General features: G+C 37.9%; 1 protein-coding gene across 2 annotated transcripts in view; it reads right to left on the bottom strand.

The window, feature by feature from the left end:
- Positions 1-22,011, bottom strand: part of LOC117993736 (mushroom body large-type Kenyon cell-specific protein 1-like) — a 264,782-nt gene extending 242,771 nt beyond the window's left edge. For both annotated transcript variants that reach the window (XM_034981548.2, XM_034981550.2), the window contains exon 1: positions 21,065-22,011. The gene's annotated coding sequence lies outside the window, so the exon portion shown is untranslated. The remainder of the gene's footprint in view (positions 1-21,064) is intronic.
- Between the last annotated feature and the right edge of the window lie 4,251 nt (positions 22,012-26,262).

Genomic DNA, 26,262 nt, shown 5'->3' with positions numbered 1-26,262 from the left:
ATTAGGTACTTTCTAGATAGATACATTTAAATATAAATAAGTTAAGTAGATTATTGATTGTTAATTTTCACACTTTATTATTCTATGATAATGTAAGTTATTGGTTGAATGTCAAGGGCTCAAAATAGATTTAAGACCAAATTGTACCACATTCTGGCAAATAAAAAACTATTTCTATTTCTATTTCAATCGACATTTAATCCGCCTCTGGTCAAATGTAAGAGCATTTGACGTCTGCCAGTGAAGTCGAAGACTTGACGTTTTGTTACAAGTTCCCTAACTGTCGTGAACTGTGGCGCAGGTAGAATGTAACAAAATATCTACTCATGAAACTAGGTATTGTACGTAAAACGTAGTCAAACTGCAGTGCAGCGTCGCTCGTCGCTACAGGTGTCGTTATCCGTTTAATTTCGGTTCGATTCCCGACTATTAGAATTTAGACTAGAGATTCCGCTGACGCAGACGCCGGCCGCGTTTCTAACGTAAAGACAGCACAAGAATTTGTTGAATGTCCTGCTAGCAATAAAATATGATATCGCGTTACACACCACCTGAATAGAATAGAATAGAATAATTCTTTATTTGCATAATGTGGTACATAAGATGTTAAATCTAAGAAACAGTCCAGCACATTAGCCATGTCGGCGTACAAATATAGTTAACAGTTGAGATTATTGAGTGTGACTAAATTTTTTTTTTTTTAAATACAGGCAAATCATAAAATTAAACTTAGTAAGTACGAGTAATAAATAAAATGTCAAATCCAAGCGAATATAGGGTGTCTGTTGCACTTCGACCGCCCGTTGTGCCAGATCCACGCGCATGCAAACTGTGGAACCAACTTTCTTCGGTGTCCCACTAGATTACAACATGGGGTTGTTCAAGGAGCGGACCAACTAATTCCTGAAAAGTCGGTGACCCGCCTGCTCGTTTGCTCGCTGCATTTATTTATTTTTAAAAGAAAGAAGAGTTACATATTTTAACCGACTTCCAAAAAGGAGGGCGAGACTAATAAAATAAACTAGAAATCAAAGCCTGAAGCTTGCCCGACTTCTACATAGGTACATAGGTACACGTGTAGAAACAAAAGTTATTTTTCACTTTGTAGTGTTTTTGGAAATCGGTTTTTTAAATATTTTTATTTAAATAGTAGAGCTTTAAATGTCTGTGCTGACTGTACCGGTGCAATCTTCGTGGATTGTGTTTCGAGTGGGAAGCTGTATTCGGTGCTTTTGAAGTGTTATTGATATAACGGTGTTTTACTCTAACAGTTTTAAAATGTAGACCAACGTTTTCAGGGGCTTAAAACTTAATAATTATCCTCATCTTCGAAATATATAAAAGGAAAAGGTGACTGACTGACTGACTGACAGATATCCTCCTCTACTTTTAATACAGGTATACCTTCAAGTAAAGAGTAAATAGGCACCTTCTAAGCAAGTGCGCTCCATCTTAGGCTGCATCATCACTTGCCAGCAGGTCTGATTGCAGCTAAGTGCTTAAATTAAAAACTAGATGATGCCCGCGACTTCGTCCGCGTGGATTTAGGTTTTTTAAATCCCGAGGGAACTCTTCAATTTTCCGGAATAAAAAGTAGATAAAAAGTATTTCCTTCCCCGGGATAAAAGGTAACTCTGTACCAAATTTCATGCAAATCGGTTGAACGGTTGGGCCGTGAAAAGCTAGCAGACAGACAGACACACTTTCGCATTTATAATATTAGTGTCGATACTTGGCTAGTCATGAGGAACTTAAACGATAAATAAAATATTGTACTGTTTATTGTTGAGGCGTAGGCTTTGATAGCGTTTGTCGACAGTAGGAAATTAAGCTTTCCCATAACTTGACTGCCACAGTCTATTTTCTCTTTTTTTTACTAGTTTTTTTGATACCTCTACCTGTAACACACGTAAATCAATTCAATTTTTAGGGCCCCGTACCTAAAAAGGAAAAACGGAACCCTTATAGGATCACTTTGTTGACTGTCGGTCTGTCAAGAAGCCTACAGGGTACTTCCCGTTGACCTAGAATCATGAAATTTGGCAGGTAGGTAGGTCTTATAGCAGACGTTCGGGTAAAAATCTGAAACCTGTCAATTTGTGGTTACGTCACACAAAAAAAATTAAAATGTGGTCATGAAATAATAATTAGTATTTTCAATTTTCTAAGTAAGATAACTATATCAATTGGGGTATCATATGAAAGGGCTTTACATAGGTAAAGCCCTTTCATATGATATGAAAGGTCTTCGCCTGTACATTCTAAAACAGATTTTTATTTTATTTATGCATCATAGTTTTTGAATTGTCGTACAAAATGTCGAAAAAATACGAGTGTAGTACGGAACCCTCAGTGCGCGAGCCTGACTCGCACTTGGCCGATTTTTTTTAATGGCTGAGGAAAAAAAAGAATTGGTGACTATGGTTACCGCCCAATTAGTTTTTGGCTTAGTCGCGGGCATAAGCTGGTTTAATACAAGCTGAAAGTGTCTTTGCGTATTGTCCCCAACACTGGGAGGAACGTTTGTTTGGATGTTTGGAGATAACAGGCAATAAAAGTGCAAAAATCTTACGTCAAATTATAAAGTAATTTTCCTTCAGAATAGTATTAGAAATTACGTCATGCATTGCTATTTCCCAGACACTTAGTCAAAAGTTTATTCAAAATAGTTGATAAATTACACTTTTTGATAGTCGGTTGTTGCATTTGTAAGATGATGCTAATAGTGGTGGTAATATTTTGTACGCGAACTTAAAACTATAGCTACGAGGGTTCCAAACGCGCCCAGATCTGAGAAGAGCCCAAGTATCTAAATATATAAAAGGAAAAAGTAACTGACAGACTGACTGATCTATTAAGGTACAGCTCAAACTACTGGACGGATCGGGTTGAAATTTGGCATGCAGATTGCTATTATGACAGCCTAAGAAAGGCCTAATTTTTGAAAATTCAACCCCTAAGGGGGTTAAATAGGGGTTTGACAATTTGTGTAGTCAATGCGGACGAAGTCGCGAGCATAAGCTAGTAGTATATAGATATATATGTAGATATAGTATCATGACAACCCTCTGCCAGGAGCTGGCTCTCTGTCTATAAGAATCTAATACGGTATTTGAAAGTCAAATCAGTAACTTTTTATCAAACGTCAAAACGCGCACTTAGTATGCGATTTTCTATGAAATACTGAAATGTGACGTCACATAATAATAAAGTACTTTTTTAGTTTAACCGATAATTTAAAATGATTATTACCCTTAAAACTAACAAAGGGCGTGGGTTTTACGTATTTTGGAAGACCCTCTATTTAATAATCACTGAGAAATAATTTATTTTTAATGTAGTCAAATACCCAATTGGCGCCAAAACACAGTAAAGTCAAATGAAAATGTCGTAATTCGGCGAATCGGTTCTGAATTCAAACCGATATGTAGTACTTAAGTAGACAGTAGTGAGTAGACTCAAACAATAGCTCGTGTGTCCTTCCCCGGAATTGGCGCGGAAATTTTTGTTATCTTTTCGTGTTCCCCGAAAGGATTTTAAATTGAGAACGCAAATGTTAGGGCCGCTAAAATGCTATTGCTTATGACAAAAATTAAAAAAAACTTCCAAAAAATCCGCGTGCAATATAAGAATAGGACTGCATTTCTGCCAAATTGTGACGTCATAGCTGACAATATATTTCAGTATATGTATTTACTAGCTTATGCTCGCGACTTCGTCCGCGTGGACTACACAAATTTCAAACCCCTATATCACCCCCTCAGAGGTTGAATTTCCAAAAATCCTTTCTTAGCGGATGTCTACGTTATAAAAGCTATCTGCATACCAAATTTCAAGCCAATCCGAAAATTGAAAATACTAAATATTAGTTCATAACCAAAATTTAATTTTTTTGTGTGATCCCACCACAAATAAACGGTTTTCAGATTTTTCCCCTAATGTCTGCTATAAGACCTAACTAACTGCCAAATTTCATGATTCTAGGACAACGGGAAGTAGGTTCATTGACAGACAGACAGACAGACAGACAAAAAGTGATCCTATAAGGGTTCCGTTTTTCCTTTTGAGGTACGGAACCCTAAAAAAGCCAATCTGAGTAGGTACCGATCTAGAACAGTCTCCGACCGCCATGTCGGCAGAAAAAAGGGAGGAACACTTTAAAAAAATGACCTCCCGAATTGGAAGCGGGCGTCTTAACCACTAGGCTATCACGGCTTAGTTAATTAGATTAGTTAGCTGTTTTAGCTAAAGGTATTTAGAGAGTATGAAAATGCAGTGAGCTACCAGTTTAATCTTCACTAAATTGTGTAGTGTGCGCGAAGGAAGCCCCTGAACGAAATAAACTGCACTCAAACATGTACGTCTTCAGATTATTACGTTACTGCACTGTGCTGTTTGACATATTTACAGTAGGTTCGTTTTTAGGTTTCCGTACCCAAAGGGTAAAACGGGACCCTATTACTAGAAGTCCGCTGTCCGCCCGTTTGTCTCTCTGTCTGTCACCAGGCTGCAGCTGTATCTCATGAATCGTGATAGTTAGACCGAAATTTTCATCAACAAGAAATATAATGCCGTATTATAAATAAATAAATAAGGTACTGTAGACTCGATGAAATTCTTGTAGCCTTGTACCCTTTGGGTAATACTTAGAGATCTAACATGTATCTTTCTGACAATCGTAGCCTAAAAACATTAACACAGATCATACAACGTAAATACCTAGAATGCGCCTATTTTGTGCTTCGTCGTCGTCATCAACTGATATCTAGAGTTCTGTTGATGGACATAGGTATCTTATGGGGACTTTCACGCGCCTTGGTCATGAATAAAATAAATTTAGTGACTTTTTTGCCGTTTTTATAGATAATGATACGGAACCCTTCGTGCGCGAGTCCAACTCGCACTTAGCCGGGTTTTTTATGCTATCCGTACATAATTACATGCACTTCGGTTGAGATAGGAATATCAGTGTGGGACGAGTAAAGAACATTATATATACCTACCTAATAGGGTAAGACATAGGATGAGTACGGAACAACCCAAAATAAATGTGATCTAATTAAATATATACCTACCTACCACTTAAATAGCAAATAAGTACAGTGTAAAATTAGCTAATTGCTTCACGAATGTGCTGATATCGCAAATAAATCACGTACAAAACGTCTATCATCTAAAGTAATTGAAAATGGCAACTGATCACTATTCTGCTTAGATACCTACTAACTACTTCCTACCTAAGCGTTTTACTATTGCTGGCTTATTATTCGGTAATTAACATATGCGTGGCAAAACACTGAGATATAGTCCGTACAAAATTTACGCCTCACGCACCAATTTAACCATATGGGTCAACTAGCAAATGTCAAAAGTACGGTTCACCTTTGAAATAAGCAAGAAATAAGGACTACAATCGTACTTTTGACATGAAATTTGACACATAGTTAAAATGGCGCGCGAGCATCAATGTATGCGGGGAGTTAAATACTTATAGATACTTTTACGGTATGTTCATATTCACATCCGTTATTAACGATTATCATCATTTCGTGTAATTACTAACACCAATATGATCCTTGTTGGTCGAAATAAAAACATTTTATTTTATTTTATTTTATTATTTATTATTATCGAGCCATAGCCGGCTCAATATAGGTACCTGTGCCTACGTACTGAGAACGGGCCTCCTATAGTTACAAGAAAATGGAGCTTGCAGCATTTTAGCGCCCCAGTTTCGTGTAGCCAACATAATCGCAAGTGATAAACGCGCATTGTTTCGTAGAACCAGTTCGATTTTTGAAATCAATTTTCACTAGTGACGTAAAAAAAAGTTAGATACGATATTTTATAATTTTTATTAGGTATTATGATATTAAAGTTTATTCTTTAAGAGCTTTGCCATAGGTTTAGTTTAAAAACCGAAAATTTAAAAAACCTAATTTTTTAGACCGAACTTCTGTCTTTTTTGTCGAGAAATAATGACCCGCCTGCTCGTTTGTTTGCTATTTATAAATTTTTAAATGGTGAATTTTTTAATCCATCAATTTTTTTAGGCCCAATCACTAGGAAAGTATGAACTTTTATCGATTTTAGAATCGATTAGGAGGGAGAAGGAAGGGCCTATTAAGATTCCTGATGTCAAATCATATGAAACAGTTCATCATCCCGTTGCCGTTCACTACTGAGGACGTCTCTCACGCAAAAAAAAGACTAGCTTATGGTCGCGACTCGTCCGCGTGGACTGCACAAATTTTTAACCCCTATTTCGCCCCCTTAGAAGTTGAATTTTCAAAAATCCTTTCATAGCGGATACCTACCTATAGGTACGTCATAATAGCTATCTGCATGCCAAATTTCAGTCCGATCCGTCCAGTAGTTTGAGCTAGTGCGTCACCTTTTCCTTTTGCCTTACATTTTTTTTTTTTTTGGTAAAATGAATAACAACAATAATTGCCCATCTATATATATAAAATTCCTGACTGACTGACTGACATATACTTAAGTATATCAACGCACAGTCTAAACCGCTGGTCCTAGAGACATGAAATTTGGAGGGTGTATTCTTTGTAAAGAGTAGGTATCCACTAAGAAAGGATTTTTTGAAATTCCACCCCTAAGTGGGTTAAATGGGGGATGGAAGTTTGTATGAAAGTCTGTCATTTTTGAAGTTACATCGATGAAAATTGGTATTTAAGCTTTCGGTTAAAAATAAAAAAATACGTATTTCACGATTTTTGGAAATTCTAATACCGAGGGGGTTAAATAGGGGATGGAAGTTTGTATGAAAGTCTGTCATTTTTCAAGTTATTTGCACGAAAATTGGTATTTGGGTTTTCGGCAACAAATGAAGAAATATATATTTCAGAATTTTTGGAAATTCAACCCCCACCTCCATTTTCTAAATTCCACCCGAGCGAAGCCGGGGCGGGTCAGCTAGTTGAACATATAAAATCTCACTAAGTAGATAGGTACTCATACTTAAATTAATTCTAGAAACAACTTCTATTCACTTTAGTACACATAAACAAAATTAATATCAGTAGGTAAAAAGTGCGCGTTCACGTTATTGAACGGTAATCAGTGAACGCGTCCGTGGGAACGCGCATTGCCAGGTCGCATTCACTAATAATATTGTCTACAACTAAGTAGTTGCAACAACTGTTATTTTATATCTTAGATATAAAAAAAACCGGCCAAATGCGAGTCAGGCTCGCGCAATGAGGGTTCCGTACTACAGTTTTTTATTTTTTATTTTTTTATTGATAGGTACAAGTTAGCCCTTGACTGCAATCTCACCTGATGTTAAGTGATGATGCAGTCTAAGATGATAGCGGGCTTACCTGGAAGGGGTATGGCAGTTTTTATTAAACCCATACCTACCCCCTTTGGTTTCTACACGGCATCGTACCGGAACGCTAAATCGCTTGGCGGCACGGCTTTGCCAGTAGGGTGGTAACTAGCCACGGCCGAAGCCTTCCACCAAACAGTCGTATTTTTTCGACATTTTGCACGATAATTCAAAAACTATGATGCATAAAAATAAATAAAAATCTGTTTTAGAATGTGCAGGTGAAGACCTTTCATATGATACCCCACTTGATATTATAGTCACTCACTTCGAAAGTTGAAAATACTAATTTTTAGCAGTTCATGACCACAATTTAATTTTTTTTGCAATGTAGCGGAACATTGCTGCCTAGCTCGGAATGTAATGTCATATAAGCTTATAGAGATTGTATGGGGACCAGTAGTGCCGCGACAGCACTGTGACAGCTGGTGACAGCACTGTTGCAGCAGCGCTGCTGCTACGTGCAGCGTGGTTCGGAATTATACCTTTATGGTAATTAAATTATGAAATAATCTAATCTAAATCCTATACTATGTGCTAGTATGTGAAGATAGTAGGTACCCAAGTATATTAAAGAAGTTTTAATTTTTAATATAACCTACAAAGCTAAGTTAACTTTAGTTAAAACAACCGGTTAACCCGTCAGCTTGCTTAGCCATTAACCAACTAGCCACGCTGCCCTTCCATTCCTAAACCACGTTCATTAATACACGGTACGATAGCGCGAATTCAATGCAAAGATCAAGACCCTTTACTACTCGCGTAAGAAAATGACAAACGTCTATACGCCATTTATAACTTTACAATTTCCGTTATACTACTTAACGCGCTAAAAACGACTTTATTTCAAGTCATATAGAGTTTGATTGAACTGCAACATAAAACCACACAAAATTTACAGCCGATATAACCAAAAATCAACTTTATTTTGATATGAATAGCAGTTAAAGCTGTAGTAAATTAATGTTGGGCTGGTAATGCTAAACCTTAACCTCAAAACCGTGACGCGGGCGCCGCCATATTAGATTTGTTCGGCTATTTCCGAGCGTCGTTCGTGTGCGTTCGTTGATAAGTTAACTGATAGTTATGATGTCCCCCTCGGATTGCCACTATTATACAAGAACTCAGTACAAGAACTATGATTAGGTATAATATGACATAGGTCCTACCTAATGTCTTGTTGGGGCAATGTTTAGGTTTAGAATGTTAGATAAGAAATTGCATTTTAACTTCGTCTAATTTAGCTTGGTATTTTTAGGGTTCCGTACCTCAAAAGGAAAAACGGAACCCTTATAGGATCACTTTGTTGTCTGTCTGTCAAGAAACCTACAGGGTAAGTACTTCCCGTTGATCTAGAATCATGAAATTTGGCAGGTAGGTAGATCTTATAGCTGACATTTGGGGAAAAAATCTGAAAACCGTGAATTTAGGCTTAGATCACACAAAAAAAAATTTAATTGTGGTCATGAACTAATAATTAGTATTTTCAACTTTCGAAGTGAGTGACTATATCAAGTGGGGTATCATATGAAAGGTCTTCATCTGTACATTCTAAAACAGATTTTTATTGATTTTTATGCATCTTAGTTTTTTGAATTATCGTGTAAAATGTGAAAAATACGACTATAGTACGGAACCCTCATTGCGCGAGCCTGACTCGCACTTGGCCGGTTTTTAATTTTTTAGGTTTCGCCTGTGCCCGCTGCGCAGGCAAGTACAGTACGCAGAAGGAGACAGCAGATTTGTAGAGCACTGCCTCGGTCGTTGAGACTGACAAAGCATCATATGGGTATGAGTGACAGAGACAACGCTCTACAAAGATGAAATGTCATTCTAAATGTTCATCACTTTCCGCGTACTGTACCTAGGTACCTTTTGGGAAAGTTCTCTCTTGGGTAAAGTTTTGGAAGTCATGTTTGACGAAAACTTAAAAAAAAACCGGCCAAGTGCGAGTCAGGCTCGCGCAATGAGGGTTCCGTACTACAGTCGTATTTTTTCGACATTTTGCACGATAATTCAAAAAATATGATGCATAAAAATAAATAAAAATCTGTTTTAGAATGTACATGTGAAGACCTTTCATATGATACCCCACTTGATATAGTCACTCACTTCTAAAGTTGAAAATACTAATTATTAGTTCATGACCACAATTTAATTTTTTTGTGTGATCTAACCCTAAATTCATGGTTTTCAGATTTTTCCCCAAATGTCAGCTATAAGATCTACCTACCTGCCAAATTTCATGATTCTAGGTCAACGGACAGACAGACAGACAGACAGACAACAAAGTGATCCTATAAGGGTTCCGTTTTTCCTTTTGAGGTACGGAACCCTAAAAACATGAATTCTCAGCTGTGATAGCCTAGTAAGCCCCGCCTCCTATTCTGGAGGTCGGGGTTCGATCCCGGGCACGCACCTCTAACTTTTTGGAGATAGTAATAATGTATACGTTTTAAGCTAATTTCTTTCATGGTGAAGGACGAAGGAACGTCATGAAACCTGAATGCCTGATAGTCCATAGTCCATAATGTTCTCAAAGGTGTGTGAAGTCTGCCAATCCGCACTTGGCTAGCGTGATAGACTATGACCAAACCTTAATTCTGAGAGGATACGTAAAACGTTGCAGTAGCGACAGAAACGCGACAGCAGTAGCAATGCGACAGTTCATTTGCTGTCTCTCTTCTTCTTTTTCTTCTTATTTTGCTTTGTGGCTATTGCTGTCTCTCTCTAGCCGGACGTTTGACAATAATGATCGTGAGATTTACGCCTGTCGCAAGCCTAAGATACGTTATCACCCCGCCGCGCCGTTCTCAGTAGTGAGTCTTTAAAAATGCATTTGAAGGAGTAGGTACTTATAGTATAGGTATATAGAGTAGGTATCGTACAAAATACCATTATTGGTTTTGCCCGAGTTTAACACACTAAATATTCAGGAGTCACGCGACCGCCCTTCACTACTGAGCACGGCTCTCACGCAAAAAAAAGATTTATAATAGTAGATAACTATAGCTTATGGTCGCGACTTCGTCCGCGTGGACTACACTTTCAGACCCCTATTTCACCCCCTTAGAAGTTGAATTTTCAATAATCCTTTCATAGCGGATGTCTACGTCATAATAGCTATCTGCATGCAAATTTCAGCTCGATCCGTCCAGTAGTTTGAGCTGTGCGTCACCTTTTCCTTTTGCCTTACATTTTTTTTTTTTTTTGTAAAATGAAAAACAACAATTGCCCATAAAATCTCACTAAGTAGGTACTCGTACTTAAATTAATTCATTATGCATAATGATCGCGAGATTTACGCCTGTCGCAAGCCTAAGATACGTTATCACCCCGCCGTTCTCAGTAGTGAGTTGGCGATGAAATATATAAAGTTTAATAAACAAAGAGATGCTTTAAAAATGCATTCGAAGGAGTACTTATAGTATATACCTAGAGTAGGTATCGTACAAAATACCATTATTGGTTTTGCCCGAGTTTAACACACTAAAAATATTCAGGAGTCACGCGACCGCCCTTCACTACTGAGCACGGCTCTCACGCATAAAAAAGATTTATAATAGTAGATAACTATAGCTTATGGTCGCGACTTCGTCCGCGTGGACTACACTTTCAAACCCCTATTTCACCCCCTTAGAAGTTGAATTTTCAATAATCCTTTCATAGCGGATGTCTACGTCATAATAGCTATCTGCATGCAAATTTCAGCTCGATCCGTCCAGTAGTTTGAGCTGTGCGTCACCTTTTCCTTTTGCCTTACATTTTTTTTTTTTTTGTAAAATGAAAAACAACAATTGCCCATAAAATCTCACTAAGTAGGTACTCGTACTTAAATTAATTCATTATGCATAATGATCGCGAGATTTACGCCTGTCGCAAGCCTAAGATACGTTATCACCCCGCCGTTCTCAGTAGTGAGTCGGCGATGAAATATATAAAGTTTAATAAACAAAGAGATTCTTTAAAAATGCATTCGAAGGAGTACTTATAGGATAGAGTATCGTACAAAATACCATTATTGGTTTTGCCCGAGTTTAACACACTAAATATTCAGGAGTCACGCGACCGCCCTAATAATCGTGATGGAAATCGATAGGCCGCGGCCCAAGTGACAAAACTGAAAATTTAAATTCAGTCCTACTGAAATAACGAAATTCTATGGCAACTCATTCACTGTGCGAGCTGTTGAACTTTGGAATGCACTACCATTGACCATACGGAAATCAAAGTCACTAGACTCCTTTAAAACTGCAGTGAAGAATCATTATCTTACAAACTGAAGACGACAATCATATTTGTTTCTCTTTAAGTACGATTATGGAGTATATATTAGTCAATTTTATTAGTATATTGGTATTATACATATTATTTAATACATGTATTAGTGGTTTATGTATTAGTATGTATCAGTTATTTGAATGTATGTTTATTAGTATATTACACACCACCTGCAATCTAATTTTCCTTATACTTTCCAATCTTCAAGGTTGCCTGGTAGAGATCGCTAATTAGCGATAAGGCCGCCTTTTGTATCTTCCTTCTGTCTGTGTTTTTTATTCTTTAATGTAATCCTTCTTGTGGTTGTGCAAATAAAGTGTATTTATTATTATTATTATTAAATAATGAGCCTCAATAGCTCAACAGGTAAAGGAGTGGACTGAAAACCGAAAGGTCGACGGTTCAAACCCCGCCCGTTGCACTATTGTCGTACCTACTCCTAGCACAAGCTTTACGCTTAGTTGGAGGGGAAAGGGGAATATTAGTCATTTAACATGGCTAATATTCTTAAAAAAAAAAAAAAAAACCCTACCTACCTACATCATCTACTTTTCTGCATCGGCCATTAGAATGACGTTTCGACTTCAGAGCGTTGTTTTTGTCACATATACCTATACTTATTATGACTTTTGTTGGTCTCAACGACAGAGCTCTACAAATCTGCTATCTCCTTCAAAAGGTTTGTTGACACAAACATAAATAATATTTATACAATGACATTAATTTTTTACTGGCAACACCACGCCAGCAGTGTCGCACTTCGTACTAACCCAAAAACAAAAATGGTCGACCATTGTGAAACGTAAAGCAACGTAAAGTTAAAACCGAGTTAAAAACAGACAATTAAAATCAGTGTAATTTCCAAACAATAATTAAATCCTTTTCATAAATCATAAATCATAAATCCTTTATTTTGCTAGAATACATCTCACAATGGTAGTTAATTTTTAAGGTAAGTAAGAATCAATCGTATGTAACCGGCCATTTCTGGCATGCAATTTTTTTTCTATTATAACACAATTATTAATAAAATTCTAATAATTATTAGCATAGTTAAATTCATTACATATTAATTGTTTTAACATTCTATATATGTATATATTATAAAAGTCAACACACCACAAGTGAGTGAACAAGGTCAAAGTACCATATTTTCTTTCTTTTTTTCAGTTTTCTGCCGCGTATACTATATACCCCTTTCCGTTGTCTCATTATTTATTATGATAAACCCATCTCCTCTCAGAATGAGAAGGGTTTGGCCATAGTTCACCACGCTGTCCATGTGCGGATTGGCAGACTTCACACACCTTTGAGAACATTATGGACAACTCTCAGCCATGCCTTTCCTCACGATGTATTCCTTCACCGTTAGAGCGTGTGATATTTAATTTCTTAAAGCGCACAAAATATTTCCGAAAAGTTAGAGGTGCCCCGGGATCGAACCCCCGACCTTCGATTAAGAGGTGGACATCCTGACCACTAGGCTGTTACAGCTTTATTTTTCATACTGAGAAGAGACCCGTGTTCTATAGAGAGCCGGCTATAGGTTGATCATGATGATGTGGAAACAAAATAAAATATACTTGGATCCAATTTACTTTTTCTTTTTTTTCTAATTGTTTTCACACACAAACTATTATAATATTATGCGTATCTAATAAATAACTATTAAACATTAGATTAGTAAGTATTACCTATTAATTACTTACTAGTAGGTATATGTATGTACCTAGACTACTTATTATATTTATTATCTCAAACTGGTAGTTAGATGAAAATAATAATAGATCATACACCTACCAACTTTCGCATACCTACCTAACATCATCCCTCATTGCTATCTATGGAAGGGGAATGTAGTGCTGTGACGAAAATTCCTCTAAAACAACAGAAACGTCAGAAATCCACTACAAAACAAACAATTTTCAACCCTAAAACTTTACGAACTGAGTTGAAATTCGTATAGTGGTAGAATTACATATGGCGTCGCTATTCGAATTTCAAAAATGACTAGCAGAGTCTAATGACAAGGTTAAGTGCATGAAACGCAAAGAAACTGGTTCTAAAACATTCGCTCGGCCGTTAGCATAGACAAAAAACCGGCGGCCATCTTGGACATCGGGTGATGACTTTTCTTGCCGCTTGCTTCAAATTACGGAACTGACTGGTCATATAAGTACTAGGTATCTACGACTACGAACCTAGGTTTTCTCTGCGTTATTTCGATCTTATCTTACTAGGAATAATTGAATAGTTAGCAATCTATTCAATTAATTTAGTCTTAATATATAAAAGGAAAAGGTGACTGACTGACTGACTGATCTATCAACGCACAGCTCAAACTACTGGAAGGATCGGGCTGAAGTTTGGCATGCAGATGGCTATTATGACGTAGACATCCGCTAAGAAAGGATTTTTGAAAATTCAACCTTAGGAGTGAAATAGGGGTTTGAAATTTGTATAGTCCACGCGGACGAAGTCGCGGGCTAAAGCTAGTGTTAAATAAGAAAGCTTTTTAGGGTTCCGTACCTCAAAAGGAAAAACGGAACCATTATAGGATCACTTTGTTGTCTGTCGGTCTGTTACGAAACCTACAGGTTACTTCCCGTTGACTTAGAATCATGAAATTAGGCAAGTAGGTATAGATCTCATAGCAGACATAAGAGGAAAAATCTGAAAACCATGAATTTAGGATTACCTACATCACACAAAAAAATTAAATTGTGGTCATGGAGTAATTTTCAATTTTCGAAGTAAGATAACTGTATCAAGTGGGGTATCATATAAAAGGGCTTCATCTGTGGATTCTAAAATAGATTTTATTTATTGTTATGCATCATAGTTTTTGAATTATCGTACAAAATGTCAAAAAAATACGACTTTACGAAACCCTCAGTGCGCGAGCCTGACTCGCACTTGGCCAGTTTTTTTTAACCTCCGATTATCCGTTCGTCAACTCGCAGTAAAGTAACTTGAAAGTTCAAAGTCCAAATAGGTAGTTCCCAGTGGCCACCGAATGCATGCACAACACAATACCCAAATCATTCAGCTGACGTGTGCAAACAATGAGTAATTCGACCTCGATATTTGTGCACTGCTACATTACATAGTTACTTATAAGTGGGGTGACCATACAACTTTGAACCCAAAGATAGGACCCGTAGATAAAAAACCGCGCTCTTAAAATCAATCTGATTTGCAAAATTAAGTGAAAATGATTTGCAAAATTACTTACGAGTCATTATCATCATCAACCGATAGACGTCCACAGCTGGACATAGGTCTCTTGTAGGAACTTCTACACGCCACGGTCTTGCGCCGCCGCCATCCAGCGGCTCCCTGCGACTCGTCTAATGTCGTCCGTCCACCTAGTGGAGTAGGTACTTACGAGTAGGTAGATTGATTTAGCTGACAGTGCCAGAAACCGATAACTAGAGATTGGGGTACCAAGGTGCTAGTATGGCAAAAAGGGCGGAAAGCGCAGGGTTCTCAGACCCCCCACTAGGTGGTCAGACGCTGTCAATTCGCCACCTAATTTTTAAGGCCTCTAGCACATGAATCGATATCTATCTATCCTTTACAGCCGCCATTGTAGTTTTTTTTTAAAATTACATCACACAAAAAAAAATTAGTATTTTCAATTTTCGAACTAGGATAATTATATCAAGTGGGGTATCATATGAAACGGCTTCACTTGTGCATTGTAAAACAAATTTTTATTTATTTTTATGCATCATAGTTTTTGAATTACCGTGCAAAATGTCGAAAAAATACGACGTCGAAAAATACCTATAGGACGTCTTTCGATAATAGACATATGTATATCAGTATGGTTACCCTACACCGAAACTTCCGTGACAGAGTCCAATAGAGCGTTAGAAAAAAACCACAAAAACACTAAAGTGACACGAATGTGCCCGAATCACTAACGATAATGCCCGACCTGCATGGTAGCCGAATTGTTTTTCCATGAATAATTGCTATTCAACCTGAAACTACCTACCTACTGCTGAAAACTAGGAATTTAAGTTAGGCTTGCGAGTTGTAACATATCTAACTAGTTTAAGGAAATAGAAATCGAAATATTTTTATTCAGATGAACTTTTACAAGTACCTAGGTAAGTTTTTCATTTTTTAGGGTTTCATACCTCAAGAGGAAAAACGGAACCCTTATAGGATCACTTTGTTGTCTGTCTGTCGGTCTGTCAAGAAACCCCCAGGGTAGGTACTTCCCGTTGACCTAGAATCATGAAATTTGGCAGATAGGTAGGGCTTATAGCAGGCATTAGGGGAAAAATCTGAAAATTGTGGTCATGAACTAATAATTAGTATTTTCAATTTTCTAAGTAAGATAACTATATCAAGTGGGGTATCATATGAAAGGTCTTCACCGGTGCATTCTAAAACAGATTTTTATTTATTTTTATGCATCATAGTTTTTGAATTATCGAGCAAAATATTGAAAAATTCGACTGCGAACCCTCGTTGCGCGAGCCTGACTCGCACTTGCCCGGTTTTTCCTTTTGAAGTAGGACGGAACCCTAAAAATTAAAAAAAATGCTTTTCTAAAACCATGTGAAGTCGCGGGTGGAAGCCAGTAACGCACCTAAGTACTAAAAAGAAAGGATAGTAGGTACTTATTACATTTCAGAGTGCATTGACCAGCTGTTGTCAGTTGATACTGCATACTAACATAAATAATGGATGCCAGTAATTGGCTTAAAGTAGTTTAGTTCACTGTTCTATTTTAACTTCACTGTCTGATGGAGTGTTTAGTGTTGATACTTTACTTCTGAGGTCCCGGGATCGATTTCCAGTTGTGACACATACCTACTTATCTTTTTTTTACAATGAACCAAAAGCTTAATTTTCTTCTTCTTTTAAATATACCTATAAAAGGAAAAGGTGGCTGACTGACTGACTGATCTATCAACGCACAGCTCTAACTACTTACTGGACCGATCGGGCTGAAATTTGACATGCAGATAGCTATTGTGACGTACCTAGGCATCCGCTAAGAAAGGGTTTTTGATAATTCAACTCCTAAGAGGGTGAAATTGGGATTTGAAATTTTGTAGTCCACGCGGACGAAGTCTCGAGCATAAGCTAGTATAAAATAAAAAGGTGACTGACTGACTGATCTATCAACGCACAGCTCAAACTACTGGACGGATCGGGCTGAAATTTGGCATGCAGATAGCTATTATGTCGTAGGCATCCGCTAAGAAAGGACTTTTGAAAATTCAATCAGTGAAACGGGTTTGAAATTTGTGTAGACCAAAGTATGAGTAACAGAGACAACGTTCTACAAAGCTGAAATGTCATTCTGAAGGCCGATGTTCATCACTCTCGGCCGCGTACCTACTCTAGGTAGACAATACGGCACGCCACAAATTTTTTATTTATTTATTCAACTCCTTAAATCTAGCATTACAGGAAATAGTCCTAATGCACTAGATTAAGCCTTAAATATTATCTAAATCTAATTAATATATTAAAAAAAAAATTAAAAAAAAAAAAAAATATATTAAACCCTCACTATCGTAGCAGATAGTCCCCAATGCAACTCTTGTGAATTCTCATTCAGTGAAATATCGAAAGGTGGCGGCAAAAATGGCCAAACGTGGTTTTAATATTTCATCGGGCGCATTTCGGACACGAAATCGATACTATCAAGCACTAGCTGATGCCCGCGACTTCGTACGCGTGGATTTAGGTTATTAAAAATCCCCTGGGAACTCTTTGATTTTCCAGGATAAAAAGTAGCCTATGTCACTCTCCAGGTCTTCAACTATATATCCATGCAAAAAATCATGTCAATCCGTTGCTCCGTTGCGACGTGATTGAAGGCCAAACCAATAAACCAACAAACAAACACACTTTCGCATTTATAATACTATGGGTAATGATTGTCAAGCGATTCCTTTGTTTAACCTCAACTTAGAGCTGCCTACAGTGCGACAAGGCTATCTTAGCGCGTGGCGAAAATCGGACCTAACGTTGCCGTCAAGTGTCCCTTTTGTTTTTGTTTGAATATTCAGAGCCTTTGTTTTCCAACAGCGCCTCCCTGTCAATGTCATTCAAGTGCCAAAAGAGCCTTGTCGCATTGTACGGGCAACTTGAGCACAGCTATATGAGCAGTCATTCTCAACTGCTTGAACAATGATCAGTCGCTCTCTTGAGAGAGCTATGCTTTGAGTTTCTCTACGTGATCAAATCGCGTTTCAGAAAGGAAGAGATCCGTAAGAGAACCAGAGTAACTGACATAAGGCAACGGGTTGCGACGCTGAAGCGGCAATGGGCAGGGCACATACTTTGAAAAACCGATAGCCGTCAAGGGGTCCGAAAATGCTAGAATGGCGACCTCGCACCGGACAGCGCTGCGATGGAAGACCATCCCACTACGTGGAGAGACGACATCAAACGAGTCACATGGAGCCGCTGCATATTCAGGCCATTTCAGGCGCAAAACAAGTATTGTCAAGCGATTCCTTTGTCTAACCTCAACTTAAGGCCAAACGTGGGCATCTTCTAGGCAAATATCTTCACAGCCTTAATAGCTCAACGGTTTTAAAGGAGCGGAAAATCGTTTCTTAGTGAGTGCCATCGTCATAAAACGAACCAACTGTCAAAATAAGTTTCTAACCACAGAAGCTTAGGCTGTGCATTGATAAATCAGTCAGCCAGGACAAGTAGGTACCTAGGTATATTTATATTATATCTAGAAGAAAAACTGGCCAAGTGCGAGTCAGGCTCGCGCACTGAGGGTTTCGTACAGTCGTATTTTTTTGACATTTTGTACGATAATTCAAAAACTATGATGCATAAAAATAAATAAAAATCTGTTTTAGAATCCACAGGTGAAGCCCATACCACACCCTTTCATCACTTGATATAGTTATCTTACTTCGAAAATTGAAAATACTAATTATTAATTCATGACCACAATGTAATTTTTTTTGTGTGATCTAACCCTAAATTCACGGTTATCAGATTTTTCCCCGAATGTCAGCTATAAGACCTACCTACCTGCCAAATTTCATGATTCTAGGTCAACGGGAAGTACCCTGTAGGTTTCTTGCTTGACAGACAGACAGACAACAAAGTGATCCTATAAGGGTTCCGTTTTCCTTTTGAGGTACGTAACCCTAAAAATGATGTCCATCAAAACTACTTCGCTTCATCATGATGACAATTAAACCCATGTGGACGTAACCGCAGGCTTGTGATAGTAAACACAAAATATACGTAACAATAGATAATCGTAATAGCTTGTTTACCTACTCGTGTTCTTACGTTTACCCACTGAGTTCAACCTCATACATATGGAGCAGCAAACCTCATACACCAGCAGGTCGATTCCAGAAATGCCATGTCTACGTAACAATAGATAATCGTAATAGCTTATTGTTTACCTATTCGTATTCTTATATTTACCCACTGAGTTCAACCTCATACATATGGAGCAACAAACCTCATACAACAGCAGACCGATTCCAGAAATGCCATGTCTATGACGTAACAATAGATAATCGTAATAGCTTGTTTACCTATTCGTATTCTTACGTTTACTCACTGAGTTCAACCTTTTCATGGAGCAACAAACCTCATACATCAGCAGGTCGATTCCGGAAAAGCCGCTTCAATCTACAATCTATACTAAATACTAGCAGTTGCCCGCGACTTCGTCCGCGTAATATTTCTGGTTTCTCATGAGATCTGAAATTTTCTCGCTGCAAAAGTCCTCACTTACTCAGTCACTCACTCAGTCTCACCTTAAGGCACAGAACCCAGAATACCTAAATGTCAATTTTCATGTCTTTAACTTCAAAACATAGACCTTTCATAGAACCTTCGACCCCCTCTTTCACACCCTTAGGGGGATTTTTCAAAACCGTTTCTTAGCTGACACCTAATACGTTCTAGATAGAACCTACCTTCCAAATTTCAAGTTTGTAGGCTTTATAGTTCCTGAGATTTCGTGATTAGTCAGTCAGTCAGTCAGTCAGTGAGTGAGTGGTATTTCGCTTTTATATACCTACCTATTTAGATTATTAAGAAGTAAAGTTTGTAAGTTTGTTTGTAGGAAGTAATCTGTGAAACTACTGAACCGATTTTGAAAACTCTTTCACCAGTAGAAAACTACATTATTCCTGAGTGACATAGGCTATAATGATTGGCTGAATTTATGCTATTCTTGTTGCAACATTGCATTGTAGCCAAAAGTGAGCGAGCGTCAACCAATCAGGGGTGATTGCAATCGTGACATTGTAGCTGTCATTCTACCGCAATCGAGCAGCTGAGTCCTCAGTTGATGTTATCACTATCATCATCATCTCAACACAACGCAACACCACTACTAAGCACGGGTCTCGTTTTAGAATGAGAAGAGTTTATAGCTGTAGTCCACCACACTGGACAAGTGCAGATTGAGGAACTTCACACACCTTTGAGAGCCTAACGGCTATCACCTATGGGGTGATTCGCAAACTCAGTGTCTAACACTGAATGATAGCCACCGAGCTCACATTTTGACACTTATTTTTAATCCATTGAAGGTTTTCTACATATTTTTTTAAAATATTATATATCACTCATTGAAGCAGCAATGTAGAACTAACCAATATCCTACAAGTCCATTCAGGTTGAATCCATTTAGTGAAATATAGGATACCTAGATAAAAATAGATAGAAATACTTTATTGCACACAAAAAATATTACATAACATGGCAAAAAGATAGGAGTAGGTTTGCTACTCTAATAATGACAACTCTCTGCGCTTACCAACCTAAAGTAAACTGGCAAAATGCCTAATAGGAAAACCCAAAAACTGTATTTAAATTCTTTGAATTTGATTTGAACTATAGTCTACAAGAAATAACTCTTCCAAAGTTATGTTGAAGTAGGTTATAGGTAGGTAGGTATACTTAGTAGGAAATAAACATCTATGTACCTAATTCAATTAAACAACAGTAATAGTAACCTTAGGAGACGTGCACCACACATATAAACATACATAACACACACAGCTATAATAATCACCAATGCCAATGTACTGCACTTTATACTTACCTATACAACAATACAAAAACGACTTTAAAGGCAAAAAATATCCTATAACTACTTGGGTACTACAAAACCACATAAAACTTAATAATATAAAATCCAGTACTATACAAAAAGTATAAAAAATGTTTGGCATATAAGTAAGGTTGGAAATCGCTTGAAAGTATATCGTAGCTGTTTATAATGCGTGAAGTTATGAGCGTACTACGAAAACGCAATGCAATTCATTCGCGACCAACTTCGTTTCAAACATCAATGCAATCAACTATCAAGTTCATAGATTAAGATTGGCATGCCAGCATAATATTACCTATACTAACAGTAATTAAAAAAAACTATTAGCCGACTAGGGAAAATAAATGCCTTACCTTATAAAGTTTACGCTGCAGTCCATATGCACTTAAATTCGTTGGGTTTTACTCCAAAAAAATAAAGTAATTTTCTACAAGTTCACTAACACTCTAAAAATAGTTTCTATTAGTCTAGTTTTCTATATAATTTTTGCACTTTAACATCACAATTTTATTAGTTTCGTATTTGTACGTACTAAGGCACTCTTATAGGATCACAAGAATTGAGCAAAAAAGTTTTCACTTAAAAAAGTTTTTCTTTTAAATCGAACGCGGAGGTAGGGCGTTCAATTTTCAAAAGTTCGGATGGCTTTCGGGTCTTTCTTTTTAATTCGGCGGGGTTATACGGGGCCATTCGGTGGATTTTCGTCGATTTTCGTCAATTTTCGTCGCGGATGAAACGAGAGGCGCATGCGAGGACAGCTCGCGCGCAACTGAAGATTGTCGTAGGTTAAGTTTGGACGAAAAAAAACCGTTCATACAATTTTCCGGCTCAGCACCAGTTTCACTCCGAAAACTTAACACAAATATGGTTTTTCCGCCACTTGTGTTCACACAAATCACTGTTAGACGGCTAGGTTATTGTTTTGACAGCTCCATGTTATACCACGCGTATCACTAGGTACACATACGTGATATAGGACAGTAGAGGGCGCCACAGTGTACAAAATAGAGTGTAAATAAAAAACACGTAGCCAAACAAACTAGCAACGCGCGTAAACACAATGAAATTACTGAATGCCAGCCACTTTTCATTTATTTTATTTCACTATGCACCCGACGTCACCGAAATAGCGGGCGGGAATTCGCCATCTCTTTCCCGCGAAGTTATGTTCTCGCTTCGATAGTTCAAAAATGACAAATGAACTGATACGGACTATAGAAATGAACTAAGAACTATGGAGTTCAGTATGTTTTTTTTTTTAATTGGGTTGTTACGCGTGCATAGATCGTGCACACTAGCACAGTACTGCAGTCACACTGGGCGCGAGTGGACTGGTTCAGGCTAGATGACATTCACATGTTCAAAACTCAAGTTCATACGGATGCAACGTCAATAAACTTGCATGCATGCTACTAGAGAGAGAGCCAGCGCGTGCCAGACCTTCCCTATTTTATAAAATCTGAAAGTTTATCTGCGTTTTGTCCCCGACACTGGGAGAAACGTTTGTTTTGATATTTGTTTGGATCATGGTGGCTTTGGGAGATAACGGGTAATAACGATATAAAAAATATTATGTCAAAGTTATACTAAAGTCTATTTTTTTTATCCTATTTTCTTTGGAGTAGTATCTATTAGAAATCACATAGTCGTGGGAACCCCCGCCAGAATAGAATAGAATAAAATAGATTTTTATTCAAGTAAACTTTTACAAGTCCTTTTGAATCGTACCTACTTACTTAGTTTAATTTAGACACCCTTAAACGTTAATCTTTTATTAAACTTTAAACAGGGGGTTGCCACCATACTAAGTATTTGGTAATGCATGACGTGATTTCTAATACTATTCTGAAGAGAATGTAAAAAAATTAGACTTTATAATTTGACGTAGGTACGATTTTTTTACACCTTTATTAGATACCTGTTATCTACCAAAGCCACCATGATTCAAACAAACATCCGAACATTCGAACGTTCCTCCCAGTCTTGGGGACAAAAGGTACTTACGGAGAGAAACTTTCAGCTTTTAAAAAATAAGGAATGTCTGGCACGCGCTGGCTCTTAGGCCATACTATATTGTAGTGCGAGTGCTATTTTATCGTTCACGTCTATTAGTTTATAGTCTTTATTGTGTAAGTAGGTGTTATGTAGAGGCATCCATCCTTTACTGTGATTCATTCAGGTAGTTGGGACTAGCGGGAGATAGAACCCAACAGACCAAAAAAGAACCGGCCAAGTGCGAGTCAGACTCGCGCACCGAGGGTTCCGTAGGTACTTACTACTACAGTCGTATTTTTTCGACATTTTGCACGATAAATCAAAAAACATACATAAAAATAAATAAAAATCGGTTTTAGAATGATGGAACTAGCTTATGCTCGCGACTTCGTCCGCGTGAACAACTTACACAAATTTTACACCCCTATTTCACCCCCTTAGGGGTTGAATTTTGAAAAATCCTTTCCTTCTTTAAATAGCTATCTGCATCCAAATTTCAGCCCGATCCTTCCAGTATATAGTTTGAGCTTTGCGTTGATAGATCAGTCTGTCAGTCAGTCAGTCACCTTTCCCTTTTAGGTACCTATATATATTTAGATTTATGTATTAAAAAAATACGCCCAAATTTGTTCTTATATTATAGGTACGTACCCATGAGTCATGATTCGAATAGGTACTTGTCTACTTATTATGATTTATGTAGGTCTAGCATAATATTGAATTACACAAAATCTAGGTCATCAAAATCGCCGAAGCAACAAATTATTTTAAAACTATGAGAAAAATTTGCTTTACCTAAGAATCCGTTCCATTTTCGAGAAGTATCATGATCTGTAACTCTGTACGGTACCTACCTACTCAATTTTAAGTGAAAAATATTATAAAAAGTGACCCAGATTCCAGAAGTTATTTTTTTTTTTTTTTAATTCAGGTACAAGTTAGCCCTTGACTGCAATCTCACCTGATGGTAAGTGACGATGCAGTCTAAGGTGGGAGCGGGCTAATCTGGAAGGAGTATGGCAGTTTTTACTAAATCCATACACCTTTGGTTTCTACACGGCATCGTACCGGAACGCTAAATCGCTTGGCGGCACGGGTTTGCCGGTAGGGTGGTAACTACCCACGGCCGAAGCCAGACCCGACCAGAAATTTAGAAATTATAAAATTCCAAACCCCTGCCAGGAATCGAACCCGGGACCTCCCACTATTAAGACCACAGCGCTCACCACTGCGCCAGGGAGGTCGTCAAATATTATAAAAAGTGACCCAGATTCCAGAAAATAGTGACGACGCTTTGAAAAAAGATGATTTCGAAAGTTATATTTTAAATCCAAATCTTGAATCCAGATTTCCAAAGTTATCTATGGTAACAACTTGCTATGGAAAAAGCTTATTTGGAAAATTACATTTTAAAACTAAATCTGGAATCCAGATTCCAAAAGTTACCTTACGGTAGGTACTTAACGACTTGCTTTGAAAAAGCTTATTTCAAAAATTATTTTTTAAATTCGAATCTTGAGTGTTGAATCCAAAAGTTACCTAATGGTAACGAATTCCTTTGAAAGAAACTTATTACTAAGATTATATTTTGAAATTTTCTGAAAAAGTTCTGAAAACCTTTATTTTCTTTTTTTTCAGAAAACTTTTCAGAAACTTTTCAGGCTATCACTACGTTTAAGCTACCGTAATAGCCCAATTGAAATCAGTTTTTAGGGTTCCGTACCCGAAGAGTGCCAACGGAACCCTATTACCAAGCCTCCGCTGCCCGTCCGTCTATCCGTCCGTCCCTCCCGTCCGTCTGTTAGTCAGTGGGCTGTATCTTGTGAACCGTAATAGGTAGGGATTTGAAATTTTTACAGAACATGTATTTCTACTCTACTGCCGCTTTACTATAACAACAAATAATAAAAAAAAATTATACACCCTATTAGCTTATGCTCGCGACTTCGTCCGCGTGGACTACACAAATTTCAAGCCCCTATTTCACGCCCTTAGGGGTTGAATTTTCAAAAATCCTTTCTTAGCGGATGCCTACGTCGTTATAGCTATCTGCATGCCAAATTGCACGGGTCGTGGTCACGAGCCGAATCCGGTCCCGTCGTGACCACGGCCCGTGCAATTGGGTTGAAATATCGACAAATAAAAACAAAAATAATTAATCGTGGTATGTACCCGTTATATACATTAAAATATGTCGTTGAACCACGAAATAAGCTTAAAATCATTAATTTAGCATACCTTATGCACGTAATGAGATGTATATTGGGGTAGGTTGACTTCATATCGGTTAATATACATTATCTCTATTGTAAACCGTCTGAATACGTTTTCAGTTCTCAAAAGTCAATAACATTCAATTTCGCTTACGCATTTTCGTTCCAACTCTAGCGTGTTTCGAATAAAACATTCCAAATTCGAATTCAGAATTTAAAATCCAGCTCGTCCACAGATAAAACAATTCAGCGAAAGTATTCCTTTTTTAAAAAACAAGTCCTGCCAAATGCAACGCATCGGCCTCGGTGCAGTGCATGTGTCATTGACCTCAAGTATTCGGCCAGCGTACACTAAATGTTGGGAAAGGTCAGGCCTGTGTGTAACCTGGGACGTGTGTGAGTGTGGGCTTTTACTTTCGCTGTGTCACCTTTTTGGTTGAGCCCGGTTTGAATTCGGAATTTTTACTTTTTAAATCCCTGGATGGCTGGAATTTCGGGATCGCACTTGCACTTTATGGCAAACTATTCGTATCAGTTTTTTTTCACGACTGTTCAAACAAAGGAATGTAAGTAATTCTTATATTCTTTCATGTTTGTATGTACCTACCTATGTGCGTTTCTTTGTCCCACTATAACTTCTAAACGCCTGAATATATTTGGATGTATGGGGTATCGTTAGAATCCTTACATCATCCTAAGTGACACGGGCTATAATTTTTTGAAAAATCTTTAATTTAGCGGCTGTATGGCACCATTTTCAAACGTGAAATTTTTTACTTTTTAGTTTTTTGGTTGGGCTGTCGTGTTTTTAATTTTTTTACTTAAGACTTGTTATAAATACGAGGAGCTTTGCCCATCTACCTACTAATTCGCTAATCCAGTGTCTAACATTGAATGATAGCCACCAAGCTCATTATTATTCACTCTTAGACACTGAACTAGCACCCGCCCGATAAAAGACGCCCAAAGCACGTCCTTAACGATCCCGACGATCAAATCATGACCGACAATGCTTCTTATCTCGTAGGGCTACACAATTCAACCTTATCACAGCGTCTTCGCCGACGAAGACGAGGTCTCCGATTTCTAACGTCACCCGGACGTGGACTCACGCCACGACCTCGGGGACGTACGGACTAACCAGTAGTCCAACAACTCCACCCATCCCAACGTCATCCTAAGCCGTGGTCCGAGCCTCACAGGAGACACCCTTAGGATGACGTTGCCCCCCGACCTCACAAATTATTTCTTCGAGCCCCAGGGCTCACCCCCAGGCGAAGCTTCGCGCTTGCCACCCTCCCCGGTGACGCTGTAGCGGCCAGTAGGGCCTACGCAGCATAGTC

This window comes from Maniola hyperantus, chromosome 24 (assembly GCF_902806685.2).
Source record: "Maniola hyperantus chromosome 24, iAphHyp1.2, whole genome shotgun sequence".
Classification (NCBI taxonomy): Eukaryota; Metazoa; Arthropoda; class Insecta; order Lepidoptera; family Nymphalidae; genus Maniola; species Maniola hyperantus.
This window is presented reverse-complemented; position numbering and strand designations above follow the sequence as displayed.